The sequence below is a fragment of the Salvia splendens genome, chromosome 1, assembly GCF_004379255.2.
Source record: "Salvia splendens isolate huo1 chromosome 1, SspV2, whole genome shotgun sequence".
Taxonomy (NCBI): Eukaryota; Viridiplantae; Streptophyta; class Magnoliopsida; order Lamiales; family Lamiaceae; genus Salvia; species Salvia splendens.
In genome coordinates, this window is record NC_056032.1 from 13,611,681 (window position 1) to 13,633,976 (window position 22,296).

Sequence of the window (22,296 nt, forward strand, 5' to 3'; positions counted from 1 at the left end):
TGTTGGTGTGTGTTTTTCTACTTCAAGATCAAGCCTATTTATAGGCTAGGAAAAACAAGTGAAAGGTCTTGCAATCAAGACACCCCATAAACCTTTTGGAGGTTACACCATATGAAAGGCCAAAGGCCTAGCCTTTTGACATTTTCACACGTGTTTTCCTACACATACAACATTTACAATTCTCCACCTTGAATGCTTTTTGCTGAGTAATCAAACTCTTCTACACATTCCAACCAACTTCAAGCATTGCTCAAACTTTTCTTTTGGCAAAGTCTTGGTAAGCATATCGGTTGGATTCTCCAAAGTGTTTATCTTGAACACTTTTACCCTTCCTCTTTCTATTTCCTCCCTAATGAAATGCAAACGCACATCTATGTGCTTGCTCCTTTCATGAAACACATTGTTCTTGGCCAAAGCTATAGCACTACTGCTGTCACAACCAATGGCCACTGCAGACTGAACTACACCGAAGTCTGCTGCTATTCCCTTGAGCCAAAATGACTCTTTTACGGCTGATGTCAAGGCCATATATTCTGCCTCAGTTGTGGACAAGGCAACCACACTTTGTAAGCTTAATTTCCAGCTCACTGCACCCCCATACAAAGTGAAAATGTAACCTAATTGAGACTTTTGGTTGTCAACATTTCCAGCATAATCACTGTCACAATACCCCACTAATGCATCTCCCTTTACTTCATCAGTTCCCTTGAATAGGATTCCAATGTCCACAGCTCCATTTAAGTACCTTAGAATCCACTTCAGAGCTGACCAGTGCTCTTTGCCATGATCACTCATAAATATGCTAGTGACACTGATGGCTTGAGCCACATCCGGTCTTGAGCCTATCATTGCATACATGATACTGCCCACAACATTAGAATAAGGGATCTTTTGCATCTCAAGCCTTTCTTGCTCAGTTTTTGGCCTCTGCTCCACAGATAATCTGAAATGCTGAGCCAATGGAGTTGATGTTGCTTTTGAGTCACTCACTTGAATCTTTTCACCAGCCTTGACATGTAATCTGATTGATTCAACCATATCTCTTTCTTGGCTCGGTTTCTGACTATGTTCATGCCCAAAATTCTCTTGGCATTTCCTAAATATTTCATGTCAAATGCAGATCTTAAATCATCCTTGATTTCTTGGATGGTCTTCTTGCATGATCCAGCTACTAGCATGTCATCAACATACAAGAGTAAGTAAGCCACCACCCGACCTCCTTTCTTTCTGATGTACACGCATTCATCATACTTTGATCTGGTGAATCCATTTCTCAACACATGGTCATCAAACTTGATGTGCCACTGCCTGCTAGCCTGCTTCAGCCCATAGATGCTTTTCTTTAGCAGACAGACATTGCTTTCTTCTCCAGCCTTCTCAAACCCCTCTGGCTGCTGCATGTAAATTGTCTCCACCAAATCTCCATGCAGAAAAGCTGTCTTTACATCGAGCTGCTCCAGCTCCCAGTCCAATCTAGCAACTACAGCCAGCAGAGTTCTAATAGAGGTGTGCTTTACTACAGGTGAGAAGACTTCACTGTAATCAACCCCATATTCTTGTGTGACGCCCCTTGCTACAAGTCTAGCCTTGAATCTGATCTTCTTATTATCAGCAGATTCTAATTTCTTCTTGAAAATCCACTTGCAGCTGATAAGGCTAATTTCATGCATCGGTCTAGGGGTTTTTATTTCGTGAAATTACTGGGTCTAACGCATGTTTTAAGCCAGGTGTGTGAAGGTTTTCGCTAGATCTAGGAAAAGAAGAGGACGCTTGCATAGTTCTAGGAAACTGGCGAAAGAGCGGACATTATGAAAGAAATTGCTTGACGGAGGAAGCCTCGGAGTTGAAGGGTAGAATAGGGATTTCTACGAAGACTCTAGAAGGTTATGTCCGCATCTATAAAAGGAAGAAGCATGCAAGCTGGAGGGACCTTCTCGGTGGAGGCCTCACGAACAGCCTGTTGCTCAGTTCACTTTTCACATGCTTGGTTCTAATTCGCGGAAGATCTCGGGGTCGCGCTGGGGTTCACATTTAGCTTTCCGATAGTGTTTGTGGGTTGTAACACCGTCCTTCTTTGGGGCGAAGAAATAATTTATTTCTGTTTTTTGTTGTTTCTGCTGAATTCGACGAGCTTCGCTGTTCGAAGCTCGATCCTCTTTTGTTTCTGGATATTTCTCTACTTTTATGCAAGTTTCGTTGTCGCTTACGTAGATCGTGATGATTTCTGTCGATTGATTGTGTTTACTTGAATTCTGGAGTTGGATTGTTGGAGTTGGTTGTTTTCGTGGTTATTTTCTGGATTATTGCATGGTTAATGGTGAGATCTGGAAGAATGGAGTTTGTTTGTGGATGAATCGGGGTTTTGTTTTGCTGATGTTGTGGAGTTGTTTGTGATTGTTGGAATTTGGAGTTGATCGGAGCAGATCTGTGAGAATCGGAGTTATGGAGTTGATTTTGTTGGTTGTTGAGTTCGGATGGCTTGGATCCGGAGTGGAGTAAGCGTCTGAAGTGATTCTGAGCAGGAGTGTTTTAATTTTATGCCTAGCTTACGTGTTTTCATTTCATTTCACCTAGTTTATGTAGATCTGATGTATTTCCGATTCATAGCAAGTTTCCGGCGTCCAAATCTTTATATTCTGTTTGAATCTAAGAGTGTGCTCTGTTTTCTCCATCTGCGAGTTTAGTTTAGTTGCGAAGGTACATGTCGTAGTTAGTTGGAGCATGGGTTGGTTATCTGCAGCTTTTTACCGTACTTGCTATTTCTGGAAATATGGTCCCCACTGTTATTTGCTTACTGTTTAGCTAGATTAGGTAGTCGTTTGCTTAGTCTAGGGAGTAATTGTGTCTTTCGGTATTGATGTCTGATTCCAGTAAGTTTTCTGTGTCCTAGGTCTAGCGTTTACATTTCTTGCCTAGATCTAGTGGTAGTTTAAATCTCAACCCCTTTGCGTGGCAGCAGCCGTTTGTTTCCATAGTCTCTTAGCACTACTTTGCGAATCCATCTCTGTGGGATCGACCCCACTTCCCTATACTAATTCATAGTGTTCGGGTTGAGGGATTTATTTTTGAAGGGGAGTCGAGTGTGTCCAACGACAAAAACACTGTAGTTCTCTAGAGTTCCTGGACCCAGTGATCCAGCGGATTTAAGGAGCGTTGTGTCTGGACCGCGCTTTGCATTAATTCTCATATGTGCACACTCGCTTACTCCTGAGTCTAGTCATTCAACATTAGAGTCGAGCGAAAAGACTCACCACTTCAAATGGCACCGTTGCCGGGGATGGATGGCGTGCTTAGTGTTAGTGTTCAGAGTCTGTGGTGTAAATAGTTTTGATTTGTTTTCTTTCTCTTTTGTTTGCAGTTTATGAGCAGAGGCTCAAGATCTACCTACTGGAGCAACTCATCTGGGTGGAAACACGGCCAGTTTGATTGGCAAGATAAGGATACAGTCTCTACTGTGACCACCAGATCAGGGTTCACCACGGGAGGTCCGTTTCCAAGTGAATCCACTAGCGACGAATCTTGGACGTCATTAGGACGCGAAGATCCAGAATCACCACCCGAATAAAAAACAGTGTCAGAAACAGGGGAATCAGAGGAAGTAGTCATGGCGCAGGTGGTAGACCCGGATCCAGAAATTGGCTCTCTCACTGCCCATTTAGATGGAGAACCAGCTCAAGCTATAGCGATGAATCCACGCTAGAGGACTATCGAGATCAAGACAAACGTACTCGGCATCTTGCCGACGTTCTCTGGGCGTAGAAATGAGTGTCCGTATGAGTTGTTAAATGAATTCAGTAAGTTATGTGGTATTCAGAAGAGGCTGAATGATGCAACAGAGGAGGATTATCGCCTACGAGCGATTTCGTTTACCTTGAAGGGGGAAGCTAATACGTGGCTATTGAGGTTGCCTCCGGATTCTATCCGCACGTGGAGGGACTTCAAGTTAGAATTCTTAGATTATTTCTTCCCATCCAACAAGACGAATGCACTTAAGAAAGAAATACTAGAGTGTAAGCAAGATTACGATGAATCGTTGAGTCAGTATTGGTCGAGATTTAAGGGGTTGTTGGATGCATGCCAGAATCACCGAATGATAGAGGCAGAGACCTACTCTCTGTTTTACGAAGGAGCCACTCCCGAGTCAAAGGACTTAATGAACTCCTCGAGTGGGGGAAATTTCACAAGAAAAAGGGGAAGTGAGGCAAGAGAGATCCTAGGGAAGTTGATTGACGCTAAGAAGGCGTACGATAACCCTAGGAATGCAGTGAGAAGAGGATCGGTGCATGCTGTGAGAGAACAAGAAGATGACAAAGTCGAAGCAAGGATGGATAGGCTCGAGAAGGCTCTTTTGAACGCGATTGAAAAGGCGATTCCACTGGCTTCACAAGGGAAGGAGAAATCTCCTGGTCCAGGAGATAATCAAATTCAACAATATTACGGGACCCAGGAAGGAGATTATCAGCCCCAGGTCAATGCAATGGGAAGTTGGAATCCCGATAGGAGCTGGAATCCAGGGAGACAGAGAGATGCACCCTGGAGAAACCATCCAAATTTCAGATGGACTGACAATGAACAGAATCAGCCAGCACCGCAACAAAGTCAGCAGTTTGCACCTCAGCCCGAAAGACAAGGTAATTGGTCAGGAAGGAATCAAGAGGGGCAGGGCAACTGGATTAATCGGAACCAAGGAAACCACTCGAGCTGGGGAAACAGGAATCAGAGCAGTCAGGGGAACTCTTATGTACCCCCACACCAAAGGAATTTTCAGAACAATTACCAGGGCCAAGGAAATCAATACAATAACTCTTCAGGCGGTCAAGGAAACGCTCGTCAGAATCAAGCAAGTGGACCGACTCTAAGTATCGGCCCAAGACCCAGTCAGCCACCGAAACCACCAAAAAGTATCTATGATATGGTGCACGACCTCGTCAGTTCTCAGCAACATATGCAAAACAACTTGCAACCGAACAATGACGTAGTGCACAAGCTTCAAGATGCTCAACAGGAGCAGAAAGCAGCCATGGATATGCTGGCTAAGCAATTGTCCCAGATAGCTACTTCTTTGCGTGATATGAGGGGAAATGAAGGGAAGATTCCCGCCTCCGTAAGGCCACCGGACAGAGCTAATATAAGTCAGATTACCTTGAGATCCGGGAAGGGATATGATGGGCCAGTGGTAAGAACAAAGGAGGTGACAGATCCCAAGGAAGACAGGGAAGAAGAGGATACAATTCCTAGGCCAAGACACTTGGAGGGAGGAAGTCCCTTGGTCAAGGATGACCTTAAGACAGGAGATTTAGAGAAACCTTTGCCTAGATCAACTGAACCATTCTTTCTCGATCCAGAGCCGGAGTTGGAAGATGAGGCAGTGGAAAAAGAAACTGGAGAGTTATCAGCTGAAAGTTCTACCGGAGCAGGGAAGCGACTGAAACCCTTTCCGAGTCGGGGGAAGCCAAGAAACAGAAGGAAGAACCGGTAGACTTCATGGACATTTTTGGGAAGTTGGAAATCAATCTGCCATTCTTACAGGCCCTGAAGATGCCAGTCTTTAGCAAGTTCATCAAGGAATTTATAGCTGGGAAGGCTAGGCCCAGTGGGAAAATTCTGATAGGCGAGAACGTCTCCGCAGTGGTTCAAAAGAGGAAGATGCCTTCAAAATGCAATGACCCAGGTATGTTCACCTTGCCCATCTCTATTGGTGATGTGAGAATCGAGCACGCTATGTGTGATTTGGGTGCGTCGATAAATGTGTTACCACTTTCCATATACAAGAAATTAGTGGGGGTAGGCATGGTAGACACGAGGGTTGTGATTCAACTGGCGGACAAGTCATGCATCTGTCCTGAAGGGGTGCTTGAGAATGTGATAGTCAAGGTACATGACTTCTTGTACCCTGCTGATTTCCATGTGATTAAGATGAGTGATGATGAGTCTGCAGAGTCGGACGGAGTACTTTTAGGGAGACCCTTCCTACGTACCGCTAAGACTATCATTGATGTTTTTGATGGAATAATTTGCCTTGATTATAATGGGGAGAAATACACATTCAGCATTGATGAGGCAATGAAGAAACCTCTTGACGTTGTAAATTTGCATGCTATAGATGTTATTAACCCTTTGGTCCAAGAATACCTTGAGACGGAATTAATGCAGGAACAGATTGAGAACTCCGGGATGTGTCATGCCATTGATAGAGAAGTGGCCAGTTGGTGTCAAGCAATGAACACAAGCGAGTTATCAGATGAGGAGCTAGCTGAAGCAATTCTAAAATTCTGTGCAAATCCGGAGCTAGCTAGGTCAAGGAATACACCTTATGTGGCGAGTGTGGAAGGTTCTGCTGGGTCGAGGAAGGGAATGACAACGGAAGTAACAGAGAAAAATCCCTTGCCCCAGGACAAAGATGTTCCCAAGAAAGAGTTGAAAACACTTCCACCAGGCCTGAAGTATGCTTATCTAGAGGAGAACGAAACTTTCCCTGTGATTATCAACAGCAGCTTGACCGAGGGACAAGAAGAGGGACTGCTGAAGGTAATCCGAAGAAACAAGAAGGCTATTGGGTGGACACTCTCTGACCTGGTAGGAATTAGTCCAGATTTGTGCATGCATCACATCCGCTTGGAGGAAGGAGCAAAAGCCTGCAGAGATCCTTAACGCAAATTGAATCCTAACATGAGGGAGGAAGTGCTGAAAGAATTATTGAAACTACTCTCCCTAGGAATCATTTATTCTATACCAGACAGTGAATGGGTGAGTCCAGTCCATATGGTACCCAAGAAGTCAGGAATACAGGTGGTCAAGAACGACAAGAATGAATTGGTGCCCACCAGACTAGTTACGGGGTGGAGGATGTGCATCGATTATAGGAAGTTAAATGAAGCGACCAAGAAAGACCATTTCCCTCTACCTTTCATTGACCAGATGCTGGAGAGGCTAGCAGGCAAGCAATACTTCTGTTTCCTAGACGGGTATAGTGGGTATTTTCAAATCTATGTGGATCCCGAGGACCAGGAGAAGACAACTTTCACGTGTCCTTTCGGCACGTACGCTTACAGGAGGATGCCGTTTGGCCTGTGCAATGCGCCAGGCACTTTTCAGCGGTGTATGATGAGTATCTTCTCGGATCTTTTGGAGGACTGCATCGAGATTTTTATGGACGACTTCACTGTGTACGGGAATTCATTTGACTCATGTTTGGCTAGTTTGGATATAGTATTGAGAAGGTGCCAGGAAAAACATTTGGTTTTGAACTTCGAGAAATGCCACTTTATGGTCCCTGAGGGAATTGTCCTTGGGCACGTAGTCTCAGAAAGAGGTATACAGGTAGACCAGACAAAGATTGAGGTGATCTCAAAACTGCCTTACCCGACGAATCAGAAGGAGGTGAGAGGATTCCTAGGGCATGCAGGATTCTATAGGAGGTTAATAAAAGATTTCGCAAAAATTGCTCAGCCACTCACCCACTTGTTGCATAACGATGTTGATTTTGTCTTTGATGAGGAATGCAAAAAGGCTTTTCAGTTGTTAAAAGACAGGCTAGTATCTGCACCTATTATTAGAGCACCCGACTGGAATCTACTCTTTGAGATTATGTGTGACGCAAGCGATTATGCCGTGGGAGCGGTGCTAGGTCAAAGAGTTGATGGGAAAAGCTATGTGATCTTTTATGCTTCAAAAACGCTGAATCAAGCTCAGAGAAATTATGACACTACTGAAAAAGAAATGCTGGCAGTAGTATACTCATTTGAGAAATTTCGCCCGTACTTGCTTGGGTCGAGGGTGATAGTCTTCACCGACCACGCGGCTATAAAGTACCTGTTGGCAAAGAAAGAATCCAAGCCGAGATTAATCCGATGGGTGTTGCTTTTGCAGGAATTCGATTGGGAAGTCAGAGACAAAAAGGGAACAGAAAATAAGTAGCCGATCATCTGAGCAGGATATTTCAAGGGGAGACCGAGGAAGCAATACCGGATGCATTCCCAGAGGAACATTTGTACTACGTAAAAAAAATTCCTCGACCTATCAGCTGGGAAGAGATTATGGTGTTAACAGGTCCAGGGGGAAATGTCATCAAAACGCTGAGCCATGGTTCGCAGACCTGGCAAATTACTTAGTCACTGGAGAGGTGCCTAGTTCGCAAGTAATTTCCCGGGCCCAGAAGATGAAATTGAAAAGCGAGGCCAAGAACTATTTCTGGGATGACCCGTATTTGTGGCGAATGGGAGCCGACCAAGTAATCCGGAGGTGTATTCCGGAGTGGGAACAAAGGGATGTGCTGAATCATTGCCATGCCCTAGCTTGTGGAGGTCACTTTGGACCTAGGAAGACCGCAAGGAAGGTGTTAGATAGTGGTTTTTACTGGCCTACATTGCATAAGGATGCGTTCGAGTTTTGTCAGAATTGTGAGAGGTGTCAACAGACTGGGGGAATCTCCAGAAGAGATGAAATGCCGCAAGTCCCGGTGATCGTTTGTGAAATTTTCGATGTTTGGGGAATGGACTTCATGGGTCCATTTCCATCTTCATACGGGAATACATACATACTAGTGGCAGTAGATTATGTTTTGAAATGGATAGAAGCCAAGGCGACCACATCTTGCGAAGCTAAGGAGATATCGAAGTTTCTTAGAGCTAATATCTTCAATCGGTACGGAGTGCCCAGAGCTATAATATCTGATAATGGGACGCATTTTCGCAACCGGACTATTGAAGCTTTGATGAGAAAGTATGGCGTCCACCACAGACTGTCTACACCTTATCATCCTCAATCTAACGGCCAGGCGGAAATATCCAACAGAGAGATAAAGGCGATACTGGAAAAGACGGTTAATCCGTCTAGAAAAGACTGGAGTAAGAGGCTTGGAGACGCACTATGGGCTTACCGGACGGCGTACAAGACGCCTATTGGGATGTCACCATATAGGCTTGTGTTCGGCAAAATGTGTCACTTGCCCGTGAGAGTAGAACACCGAGCATATTGGGCGGTCAAGGAGATAAACATGAGACCCGAATCTTGCGAGGAAGAGAGGAAATTGCAGCTGCAGGAGTTGGAGGAGCTAAGGCTGGAGTCATATGAATCGGCAATGTGGTACAAAGAGAAAAACAGACTTTGGCATGACAAGAACCTCCGAGTCAAGGAATTGCAAATTGGGCAGAAAGTTCTCCTATTCCAATCCCGGCTCAAGTTGATGCCTAGGTAAGCTGAAGTCCAAATGGGTCGGACCATACACTGTTGTGAGTCTTCGTGCAAATGGAGCAGTAGAGATCAAGGGAAGTGCTCCAACTCTACTCCATTTCTTGTCATGGCCATAGGGTGAAGGTATTTAGGGATAATTCGGAGATGTGTGGAGTGGACGAAATGCACTACGCGCACTCCCTGATATCGCCTAATCGGTCTTGGGAAGTGAGTGTTCTTAGAGAATTTCCTAGGTCCAGCAATCCAAGAAGTTTAACATGTCCTGACCTAGGAATCTTGAGAACACTTGAACATAAAATGTAAATATTTAATCGCTTTCTTTAAAATCAAGAAAAACCCAAACAAATCAGAAAAAATAATCTTCCAAAATATTTTCGAAATACTAGACTCCTTAAGGAATGTTTTGATACTGTCATACCCTAGACCCCGGGGAGTCATGTGCGTTTCATTTTTTTTTAGTTTAATGTTTTCTCTAAGTGTGATTTTGCAGAAGGAAGTTACTGGGCAGGAATTGAGAAGTAAAATTTTGGAGGGAGTTGGCACCGGCTCGGATTTCAAAGGACACCTTTATGGGAAGCGTACAGTCGGCTGGCGTCATGCCTGCAACCCGCCTGCAAAAATCGTCCTCGCCATGCGTATCGGATAATAACCGTGTTCTTTTATTTTTACTTACTTACTCTCTCTCTCTCTACATATCCCAAATTCTCTCTAGGTTTTCTTTTCGTACCCTAATCAAAGAAGTTTCCGTCCAAGTCTTTGTCAAAAAAAAAAAAAAATTTTTTTGCAGAATTCTCCATGGATAAATAAGCAAAGTGTCGGGAACACCTCAGGATCCGCCGATTCAAGTGCGGCGGCGTTTATGGCAGACATGCTACAAAAATTTGGGGGACCCAGAAAAGGCGATGGAGGCGTTTGCCATGTTCGCGGCTGTAATGGGGAAATCGTGTACCAACCGCCTCAACATCCTCCGCACCACCACCAGAGACCGTTCAAGAAACCACCGCTGAGCCGGAGGCCGTCGCAGAACCCACTGCTGCCGTTTCAGAACCAACGCTGCAGAAACTCGCGAAGACGAACAGATCTGGCCGCGGGGTTGGAGTTGTTGGGCGTAAGTGCACCAGGTTAGGATCTGACCACTGAGGGGGACACCCCTGTTTAGAGGATAGAGTGGTTGGTGTTGTCTGAGGGGAAAACCCCTGGTTGGATTTGATATTGGATCTGACTGATGTCCCGAAGGGACCGATTCACCGGTTAACGCAAGGGAAGCGCGGAGACAGGCTCGTCGGAGCCTGCTTGATGAGATAGATGAAACCGTCCAGCAGACGGAGGAAGAAATGCTGGGTCCAGAAGCCACAGCACCTGAGCAGGCAGAATCTCCCAGACCGAGCAGAGGGGAGAGTGATGCAGAGGAACGCCGCCACGCGCCGAGAAGAAAAGGAAGGGGAAACAAATTGCTCCTTCCAAGACCAAGAAGGCGAAAGGGAAATCCACTGAATCCCCACTTCCTCGACCTGCCAATGTAACCATACGCTGCAGAGCCCGATGATTCTGCTGGGTCTAGAAACTCTGAAGAAGAACAAGAAGAGGAGCTCAACTTTGAGCCAACTGAGATCTGGATTACAAGAGAGCTCCTGGACGAGATGAGAAAGTTTGACGACCCAAAACGCGCAAAGAAACCATCCACAAGGAGAAGAGTGCCCAGGGGCAAGTACGCTAATTCTGGAAAAATGTACAGCTCATCGGAGCTCAAGCAGATCGCTTGCATGATGAATTCCGAACTTATAATCGACGCAATCGGCTTTGATTGGTTGCTCACAAGGCACAGCACCGCCGAAGTTCCAATCGACCTGGCAAGGGAATTCTTCTCCACCTTCCGATTTAAGTCCACCACCGATCTGAATTGCTGACTCCATCAAATTCCAGCTCATCAATGAAGAGCATGTGATGAGCATCCGTGAATGGACTCTACGGATGGGACTGCTTACGCCACAGAGGATGATGAGGGTTTGTGGAGCGAGAGAATGATTGGTCCGCGAAGCTGACACCGGGATTCAAGACGTAAACGCATGGGAGTTTGTGGCTCACCCTAGGGTAGGTCAGTTCAAAACCAGCTGGTCGAAGGCCCACCATATTGAAAACAGGGTCCTGCGATTCGCCCTGACCTTCATTAGCTACAACCTGATGGGCACAGCCAACAACGCTCTGACGACCCCGACTTGTACTTTAGTTGGTGCATGGCCAAGGGAGTACGTGTTCACTTGGGCTATTGGTTAGCCCAAGCCTGCCATCAAGTGACAGCCAACCCTTCCCGACATCTTTACACATGCCACCTTCTAGGGGCTTACCTGCAACGCAACGTTATTATGAAAATCCACAAGTCCTGCAGAGAAGTGAAGATGTGTCTACCCCCGGAGGTGTTCAACGTGGACTACTTTTTCAATAAGGGCTGCTCATTACACAGGGAAGGGACGTGTGCTTTTATGAGGTCGGTCAGTCGGAGGCGCAGACGAAGCAGGAGCCTGAGATGGTGGAGGCGAAGGATACTGCTGACATGGAAGCCGGAGCCAGGATAGAAGTAGAAGAAGTAAGGAAAGAGGTTGGATGGATGAGGTCAGAGATGAAAATGGTTTTGGAGGGGATTGTGGCCCTACGGGGTAAAGGAAGGGACAGTGCTGAGGATGCAGAAGTCAGAAAGTTAGTTGAGGAAGTGAGAAACGAAGTAGAGAATGTGAGGAATGAGGTAATCGGTGTACGAAAAGAAGTGACGGAGATACGGAGGGAAATGGGGAGAAGTAGAGAGGAGGTCGTAGCCCTGAAGGGGCGTATCACCGACCTAGTGGCAGAATCGTCAAGGCGTTCCGACAAGATGGCGGAGGCCGTCGCACTGATGATGAAGATGACGAAGTGGCTTCAAGCGAAGTTCCCCGAGACACCGATGGGACTTCCTGAACCTAGCGGCGGTTCCAAGACGCCGGGTCAAGGGAGTCTAGCTGTGCAGAAGCCGCCACAAGCCCAAAGGCCTCAGACCACCCCGTCTTCCTCCAGGCCCGTGCTTTTGAAGAAAACGTACCCCGACCCACAAAGATCAGAAGGAGACGCCGGAGTCACCGGCAAGAAAGAAAGTTAAATGACCCAACAGACAGTGCCACCAAGTCTGGCTCCCGCGGGGGCCAGAACCCGAATTGAATTTCCCCCAGAACCAAGTAACTTTTACTTTTCTGTCTTTTACTTTTCGTTTTTCTTTCGCTTGTGTTTTTATGTGCCAGCATGCATCGTTCTGTATATACGTGTTATACCTTCCTACACTTAGCCCAATTTTTGGTCTAAGTGTGAGAAGGGGTTGTTTTGTTTTGGTTTTGTATGTTGCGCTTTCTCCCACTTAGCCCGATGTTCGGTCTAAGTGTGAGAAGTTTGTTTTGTTTTTGTGCTTTGTTTGCGTTTGTGTTGTGTCTGCTGTTCTTACTTCCTTTTCCCCCTTCACTAGGATAGCTTGGGGACAAGCTTGAGTGAAGTGGGAGGGGGGGAGTAAGTATGGTGTTTGTGTTCTTTCTGTTTTAAGAGTCTTTAGGATGTGTGTTTCGCATGAGCTAGTGAGATAATAAGGCAGGTTTCCCTTAGTGAGAGCGATTGAAGAGAGAATGCATGTCAACTTTGACACCTTCTTCCTTAATACCAAAGGCGTCTGAATGAAGTTGGGACGATGAAAAAGCCTTAGATAACCCAGCTGTGCAGCCCTACTATAAGAGCGAGTTATAAGCCTAAACACTTTTTTTGTGCTAACATGTAAATTGGGCTGCCACTTGATGCTTAGGGAGTAGAGTATGAAGGAGAAAAAAAATGGGTTTCGGAGGTATAAGCTGGACGAAGTCCAGGAAAAGGTGGAATAAGCTGGACGAAGTCCAGGGAAGGAGTAAAAAAAAAAATAAAAAAAAAATTTGAGGTATAAGCTGGACGAAGTCCAGGGGGAAAAGGGGATATAATACAGGGAAAAAATAAAAAAATAAATAAATATAATATTAGTATCCTCAAGGGCAGGAAGCATTTTCAACCTGACCCAGGAAAACAATGGGAAAAAAAAGAGAAGTAAGAAGGGAAAACTCTCATAACCCAACGCATCAGTGGCATAACTTTAACTGGGGAGCGTTTTGATCCTAACATACCTGGTGAGGAATGAGTGATCGAGCGAACCTAACAGCTGGGGTGTCAATAGGCTATCTTGACGAACTGACGGACCGTTTAGGTAAAGAGGGAAGGGGGAAGATTTGAAGACTGTAGACGATCGGATTGAACTTAAGCTTAGGGGACGGTTGCCTAAAAGTCGAACCTAGTTCATGCTTGTTTGTGTTTTGATTCTTTGTGTTGTTTTCTTTTATAAGTCTGTTTTTTTATTTTGCCAGTTGTCTAGGTCCAGGAGTCTGTTTTTGTTTTTGTTTGTAGAGTCGTTCTTGGGACCGTGCATTGAAATTCGCCTTATTTCTTTCTCTTGTCTTTCATACTTGAGGACAAGCCAGTTTAAGTGTGAGCAGTTTGATAAGGCTAATTTCATGCATCGGTCTAGGGGTTTTATTTCGTGAAATTACTGGTCAACGCATGTTTTTAAGCCAGGTGTGTGAAGGTTTTCGCTAGATCCATGAAAAGAAGAGGACGCTTGCATAGTCCTAGGAAACTGGCGAAAGAGCGGACATTATGAAAGAAATTGCTTGACGGAGGAAGCCTCGGAGTTGAAGGGTAGAATAGGGATTTCTACGAAGACTCTAGAAGGCTATGTCCGCATCTATAAAGGAAGAAGCATTGCAAGCTGGAGGGACCGTCTAGGTGGGGGCCTCACGAACAGCCTGTTGCTCAGTTCACTTTTCAGATCACATCGCTTGGAGAAGGAGACAAAAACCTTTGCAGAGATCCTTAACGCAAATTGAATCCTAACATGAGGGAGGAAGTGCTGAAAGAATTATTGAAAACTACTCCTCCCTAGGAATCATTTATTCTATACCAGACAGTGAATGGGTGAGTCCAGTCCATATGGTACCCAAGAAGTCAGGAATACAGGTGGTCAAGAACGACAAGAATGAATTGGTGCCCACCAGACTAGTTACGGGGTGGAGGATGTGCATCGATTATAGGAAGTTAAATGAAGCGACCAAGAAAGACCATTTCCCTCTACCTTTCATTGACCAGATGCTGGAGAGGCTAGCAGGCAAGCAATACTTCTGTTTCCTAGACGGGTATAGTGGGTATTTTCAAATCTATGTGGATCCCGAGGACCAGGAGAAGACAACTTTCACGTGTCCTTTCGGCACGTACGCTTACAGGAGGATGCCGTTGGCCTGTGCAATGCGCCAGGCACTTTTCAGCGGTGTATGATGAGTATCTTCTCGGATCTTTGGAGGACTGCATCGAGATTTTTATGGACGACTTCACTGTGTACGGGAATTCATTTGACTCTGTTGGCTAGTTTGGATATAGTATTGAGAAGGTGCAGGAAAAACATTTGGTTTTGAACTTCGAGAAATGCCACTTTATGGTCCCTGAGGGAATTGTCCTTGGGCACGTAGTCTCAGAAAGAGGTATACAGGTAGACCAGACAAAGATTGAGGTGATCTCAAACTGCCTTACCCGACGAATCAGAAGGAGGTGAGAGGGATTCCTAGGGCATTGCAGGATTCTATAGGAGGTTAATAAAAGATTTCGCAAAAATTGCTCAGCCACTCACCACTTGTTGCATAACGATGTTGATTTTGTCTTTGATGAGGAATGCAAAAAGGCTTTTCAGTTGTTAAAAGACAGGCTAGTATCTGCACCTATTATTAGAGCACCCGACTGGAATCTACTCTTTGAGATTATGTGTGACGCAAGCGATTATGCCGTGGAGCGGTGCTAGGTCAAAGAGTTGATGGGAAAAGCTATGTGATCTTTTATGCTTCAAAAACGCTGAATCAGCTCAGAGAAATTATGACACTACTGAAAAAGAAATGCTGGCAGTAGTATACTCATTGAGAAATTTCGCCCGTACTTGCTTGGGTCGAGGGGTGATAGTCTTCACCGACCACGCGGCTATAAAGTACCTGTTGGCAAAGAAAGAATCCAAGCCGAGATTAAATCCGATGGGTGTTGCTTTTGCAGGAATTCGATTGGGAAGTCAGAGACAAAAAAGGGAACAGAAAATAAAGTAGCCGATCATCTGAGCAGGATATTTCAAGGGGAGACCGAGGAAGCAATACCGGATGCATTCCCAGAGGAACATTTGTACTACGTAAAAAAAATTCCTCGACCTATCAGCTGGGAAGAGATTATGGTGTTAACAGGTCCAGGGGGAAATGTCATCAAAACGCTGAGCCATGGTTCGCAGACCTGGCAAATTACTTAGTCACTGGAGAGGTGCCTAGTTCGCAAGTAATTTCCCGGGCCCAGAAGATGAAATTGAAAAGCGAGGCCAAGAACTATTTCTGGGATGACCCGTATTTGTGGCGAATGGGAGCCGACCAAGTAATCCGGAGGTGTATTCCGGAGTGGGAACAAAGGGATGTGCTGAATCATTGCCATGCTCTAGCATGTGGAGGTCACTTTGGACCTAGGAAGACCGCAAGGAAGGGTGTTAGATAGTGGTTTTACTGGCCTACATTGCATAAGGATGCGTTCGAGTTTTGTCAGAATTGTGAGAGGTGTCAACAAACTGGGGGAATCTCCAGAAGAGATGAAATGCCGCAAGTCCCGGTGATCGTTTGTGAAATTTTCGATGTTTGGGGAATGGACTTCATGGGTCCATTCCCATCTTCATACGGGAATACATACATACTAGTGGCAGTGGATTATGTTTCGAAATGGATAGAAGCCAAGGTGACCACATCTTGCGAAGCTAAGGAGGTATCGAAGTTTCTTAGAGCTAATATCTTCAATCGGTACGGAGTGCCCAGAGCTATAATATCTGATAATGGGACGCATTTTCGCAACCGGACTATTGAAGCTTTGATGAGAAAGTATGGCGTCCACCACAGACTGTCTACACCTTATCATCCTCAATCTAACGGCCAGGCGGAATATCCAACAGAGAGATAAAGGCGATACTGGAAAAGACGGTTATCCGTCTAGAAAAGACTGGAGTAAGAGGCTTGGAGACGCACTATGGGCTTACCGGATGGCATACAAGACGCCTATTGGGATGTCACCATATAGGCTTGTGTTCGGCAAAATGTGTCACTACTTGCCCGTGAGAGTAGAACACCGAGCATATTGGGCGGTCAAGGAGATAAACATGAGACCCGAATCTTGCGAGGAAGAGAGGAAATTGCAGCTGCAGGAGTTGGAGGAGCTAAGGCTGGAGTCATATGAATCGGCAATGTGGTACAAAGAGAAAACAAGACTTTGGCATGACAAGAACCTCCGAGTCAAGGAATTGCAAATTGGGCAGAAAGTTCTCCTATTCCAATCCCGGCTCAAGTTGATGCCTAGTAAGCTGAAGTCCAAATGGGTCGGACCATACACTGTTGTGAGTCTTCGTGCAAATGGAGCAGTAGAGATCAAGGGAAGTGCTCCAAACTCTACTCCATTTCTTGTCAATGGCCATAGGGTGAAGGTATTTAGGGATAATTCGGAGATGTGTGGAGTGGACGAAATGCCACTACGCGCACTCCCTGATATCGCCTAATCGGTCTGGGAAGTGAGTGTTCTTAGAGAATTTCCTAGGTCCAGCATCCAAGAAGTTTTAACATGTCCTGACCTAGGGAATCTTGAGAACACTTGAACATAAAATGTAAATATTTAATCGCTTTCTTTAAAATCAAGAAAAACCCAAACAAATCAGAAAAAATAATCTTCCAAAAATATTTTCGAAATACTAGACTCCTTAAGGAATGTTTTTGATACTGTCATACCCTAGACCCGGGGAGTCTGGCGTTTCATTTTTTTTAGTTTAATGTTTTTCTCTAAGTGTGATTTTGCAGAAGGAAGTTACTTGGGCAGGGAATTGAGAAGTAAAATTTTGGAGGGAGTTGGCACCGGCTCGGATTTCAAAGGACACCTTTATGGGAAGCGTACAGTCGCTGGCGTCATGCCTGCAACCCGCCTGCAAAAATCGTCCTCGCCCATGCTTATCGGATAATAACCGTGTTCTTTTATTTTTACTTACTTACTCTCTCTCTCTCTACATCCCAAATTCTCTCTAGGTTTTCTTTTCGTACCCTAATCAAAGAAGTTTCCGTCCAAGTCTTTGTCAAAAAAAAAAAAAATTTTTTTGCAGAATTCTCCATGGATAATAAGCAAAGTGTCGGGAACACCTCAGGATCCGCCGATTCAAGTGCGGCGGCGTTTATGGCAGACATGCTACAAAAATTTGGGGGACCAGAAAAGGCGATGGAGGCGTTTGCCATGTTCGCGGCTGTAATGGGGAAATCTGTACCAACCGCCTCAACATCCTCCGCACCACCACCAGAGACCGTTCAAGAAACCACCGCTGAGCCGGAGGCCGTCGCAGAACCCACTGCTGCCGTTTCAGAACCAACCGCTGCAGAAACTCGCGAAGACGAAACAGATCTGGCCGCGGGGTTGGAGTTGTTGGCCGTAAGTGCACCCAGGTTAGGATCTGCCACTGAGGGGGAAACCCCTGTTTTAGAGGATAGAGTGGTTGGTGTTTCTGAGGGGGAAACCCCTGGTTGGATTTGATATTGGATCTGACTGATGTCCCCGAAGGGACCGATTCACCGGTTAACGCAAGGGAAGCGCGGAGACAGGCTCGTCGGAGCCTGCTTGATGAGATAGATGAAACTGTCCAGCAGACGGAGGAAGAAATGCTGGGTCCAGAAGCCACAGCACCTGACCAGGCAGAATCTCCCAGACCGAGCAGAGGGGAGAGTGATGCAGAGGAACGCCGCCACGCAGCCGAGAAGAAAAGGAAGGGGAAACAAATTGCTCCTTCCAAGACCAAGAAGGCGAAAGGGAAATCCACTGAATCCCCACTTCCTCGACCTGCCAAGGTACCATACGCTGCAGAGCCCGAGGATTCTGCTGGGTCTAGAAACTCTGAAGAAGAACAAGAAGAGGAGCTCAACTTTGAGCCAACTGAGATCTGGATTACAAGAGAGCTCCTGGACGAGATGAGAAAGTTTGACGACCCAAAACGCGCAACCATCCACAAGGAGAAGAGTGCCCAGGGCAAGTACGCTAAGTCTGGAAAAATGTACAGCTCATCGGAGCTCAAGCAGATCGCTTGCAATGATGAATTCCGAACTTATATCGACGCAATCGGCTTTGATTGGTTGCTCAAGCACAGCACCGCCGAAGTTCCAATCGACCTGGCAAGGGAATTCTTCTCCACCTTCCGATTTAAGTCCACCACCGATCTGAATGCTGACTCCATCAAATTCCAGCTCATCAATGAAGAGCATGTGATGAGCATCCGTGAATGGACTCTACGGATGGGACTGCTTACGCGCACAGAGGATGATGAGGGTTTGTGGAGCGAGAGAATGATTGGTCCGCCGAAGCTGACACCGGGATTCAAGACGTAGAACGCATGGGAGTTTGTGGCTCACCCTAGGGTAGGTCAGTTCAAAACCAGCTGGTCGAAGGCCCACCATATTGAGAACAGGGTCCTGCGATTCGCCCAGACCTTCATTAGCTACAACCTAATGGGCACAGCCAACAATGCTCTGACGACCCCCGATTTGTACTTTACTTGGTGCATGGCCAAGGGAGTCCGTGTACACTTGGGCTATTGGTTAGCCCAAGCCTGCCATCAAGTGACAGCCAACCCTTCCCGACATCTTTACACATGCCACCTTCTAGGGGCTTACCTGCAACGCAACGTTATTATGAAAATTCACAAGTCCTGCCGAGAAGTGAAGATGTGTCTACCCCCGGAGGTGTTCAACGTGGACTACTTTTTCAATAAGGGGCTGCTCATTACACAGGGAAGCGACGTGTGCTTTTATGAGGTCGGTCAGTCGGAGGCGCAGATGAAGCAGGAGCCTGAGATGGTGGAGGCGAAGGATACTGCTGACATGGAAGCCGGAGCCAGGATAGAAGTAGAAGAAGTAAGGAAAGAGGTTGGATGGATGAGGTCAGAGATGAAAATGGTTTTGGAGGGGATTGTGGCCCTACGGGGTAAAGGAAGGAACAATGCTGAGGATGCAGAAGTCAGAAAGTTAGTTGAGGAAGTGAGAAACGAAGTAGAGAATGTGAGGAATGAGGTAATCGGTGTACGAAAAGAAGTGACGGAGATACGGAGGGAAATGGGGAGAAGTAGAGAGGAGGTCGTAGCCCTGAAGGGGCGTATCACCGACCTAGTGGCAGAATCGTCAAGGCGTTCCGACAAGATGGCGGAGGCCGTCGCACTGATGATGAAGATGACGAAGTGGCTTCAAGCGAAGTTCTCCGAGACACCGATGGGACTTCTTGACCCTAGCGGCGGTTCCAAGACGTCGGGTCAAGGGAGTCTAGCTGTGCAGAAGCCGCCACAAGCCCAAAGGCCTCAGACCACCCCGTCTTCCTCCAGGCCCGTGATTTTGAAGAAAACCGTACCCCGACCCACAGAAGATCAGAATGAGACGCCGGAGTCATCGGCAAGAAAGAAAGTTAAAATGACCCAACAGACAGTGCCACCCAAGTCAGGCTCCCGCGGGGGCCAGAACCCGAATTGAATTTCCCCAGAACCAAGTAACTTTTACTTTTCTGTCTTTTACTTTTCGTTTTTCTTTCGCTTGTGTTTTTATGTGCCAGCATGCATCGTTCTGTTTATATGTGCTATACCTTTCTACACTTAGCCCAATTTTTGGTCTAAGTGTGAGAAGGGGTTGTTTTGTTTTGGTTTTGTATGTTGCGCTTTCTCCCACTTAGCCCGATGTTCGGTCTAAGTGTGAGAAGTTTGTTTTGTTTTTGTGCTTTGTTTGCGTTTGTGTATGTTGTCTGCTGTTCTTACTTCCTTTTCCCCCTTCACTAGGATGGCTTGGGGACAAGCTTGAGTGAAGTGGGAGGGGGGGGAGTAAGTATGGTGTTTGTGTTCTTTCTGGTTTAAGAGTCTTTAGGATGTGTGTTTCGCATGAGCTAGTGAGATAATAAGGCAGGATTCCCTTAGTGGGAGCGATTGAAGAGAGAATGCATGTCAACTTTGACACCTTCTTCCTTAATAAACCAAAGGCGTCTGAATGAAGTTGGGACGATGGAAAAAGCCTTAGATAACCCAGCTGTGCAGCCCTACTATAAGAGCGAGTTATAAGCCTAAACATTTTTTTGTGCTAACATGTAAATTAGGCTGCCACTTGATGCTTAGGGAGTAGAGTATGAAGGAGAAAAAAAATGGGTTTCGGAGGTATAAGCTGGACGAAGTCCAGGAAAAGGTGGAATAAGCTGGACGAAGTCCAGGGAAGGAGTAAAAAAAAAATAAAAAAAAAAATTTAGAGGTATAAGCTGGACGAGGTCCAGGGGAAAAGGGGATATAATACAGGGAAAAAAATAATAAAAAAATAAATAAATATAATATTAGTATCCTCAAGGGCAGGAAGCAATTTCAACCTGACCCAGGAAAATCAATGGGAAAAAAAGAGAAGTAAGAAGGGTAAAACTCTCATAACCCAACGCATCAGTGGCATAACTTTAACTGGGGAGCGTTTTGATCCTAACATACCTGGTGAGGAATGAGTGATCGAGCGAACCTAACAGCTGGGGTGTCAATAGGCTATCTTGACGAACTGACGTACCGTTTAGGTAGAAGAGGGAAGGGGGAAGATTTGAAGACTGTAGACGATCGGATTGAACTTAAGCTTATGGGGACGGTTGCCTAAAAGTCGAACCTAGTTCATGCTTGTTTGTGTTTTGATTCTTTGTGTTGTTTTCTTTTATAAGTCTGTTTTTATTATTTTGCCAGTTGTCTAGGTCCAGGAGTCTGTTTTTGTTTTTGTTTGTAGAGTCGTTCTTGGGGACCGTACATTGAAATTCGCCTTATTTCTTTCTCTTGTCTTTCATACTTGAGGACAAGCATGGTTTAAGTGTGAGCAGTTTGATAAGGCTAATTTCATGCATCGGTCTAGGGGTTTTTATTTCGTGAAATTACTGGGTCTAACGCATGTTTTAAGCCAGGTGTGTGAAGGTTTTCGCTAGATCCATGAAAAGAAGAGGACGCTTGCATAGTCCTAGGAAACTGGCGAAAGAGCGGACATTATGAAAGAAATTACTTGACGGAGGAAGCCTCGGAGTTGAAGGGTAGAATAGGGATTTCTACGAAGACTCTAGAAGGCTATGTCCGCATCTATAAAAGGAAGAAGCATTGCAAGCTGGAGGGACCTTCTAGGTGGGGGCCTCACGAACAGCCTGTTGCTCAGTTCACTTTTCACATGCTTGGTTCTAATTCACGGAAGATCTCGGGGTCGCGCTGGGGTTCACATTTAGCTTTCCGATAGTGTTTGTGGGTTGTAACACCGTCCTTCTTTGGGGCGAAGAAACAATTTATTTCTGTTTTTTGTTGTTTCTGCTGAATTCGCCGAGCTTCGCTGTTCGAAGCTCGGTCCTCTTTTGTTTCTGGATATTTCTCTACTTTTATGCAAGTTTCGTTGTCGCTTACGTAGATCGTGATGATTTCTGTCGATTGATTGTGTTTACTTGAATTCTGGAGTTGGATTGTTGGAGTTGGTTGTTTTCGTGGTTATTTTCTGGATTATTGCATGTTTAATGGTGAGATCTGGAAGAATGGAGTTTGTTTGTGGATGAATCGGGGTTTTGTTTTGCTGATGTTGTAGAGTTGTTTGTGATTGTTGGAATTTGGAGTTGATCGGAGCAGATCTGTGAGAATCGGAGTTATGGAGTTGATTTTGTTGGTTGTTGAGTTCAGATGGCTTGGATCCGGAGTGGATTAAGCGTCTGAAGTGATTCTGAGCAGGAGTGTTTTAATTTTATGCCTAGCTTACGTGTTTTCATTTCATTTCGCCTAGTTTATGTAGATCTGATGTATTTCCGATTCATAGCAAGTTTCCGGCGTCCAAATCTTTATATTCTGTTTGAATCTAGGAGTGTGCTCTGTTTTCTCCATCTGCGAGTTTAGTTTAGTTGCGAAGGTACATGTCGTAGTTAGTTGGAGCATGGGTTGGTTATCTGCAGCTTTTTACCGTACTTGCTATTTCT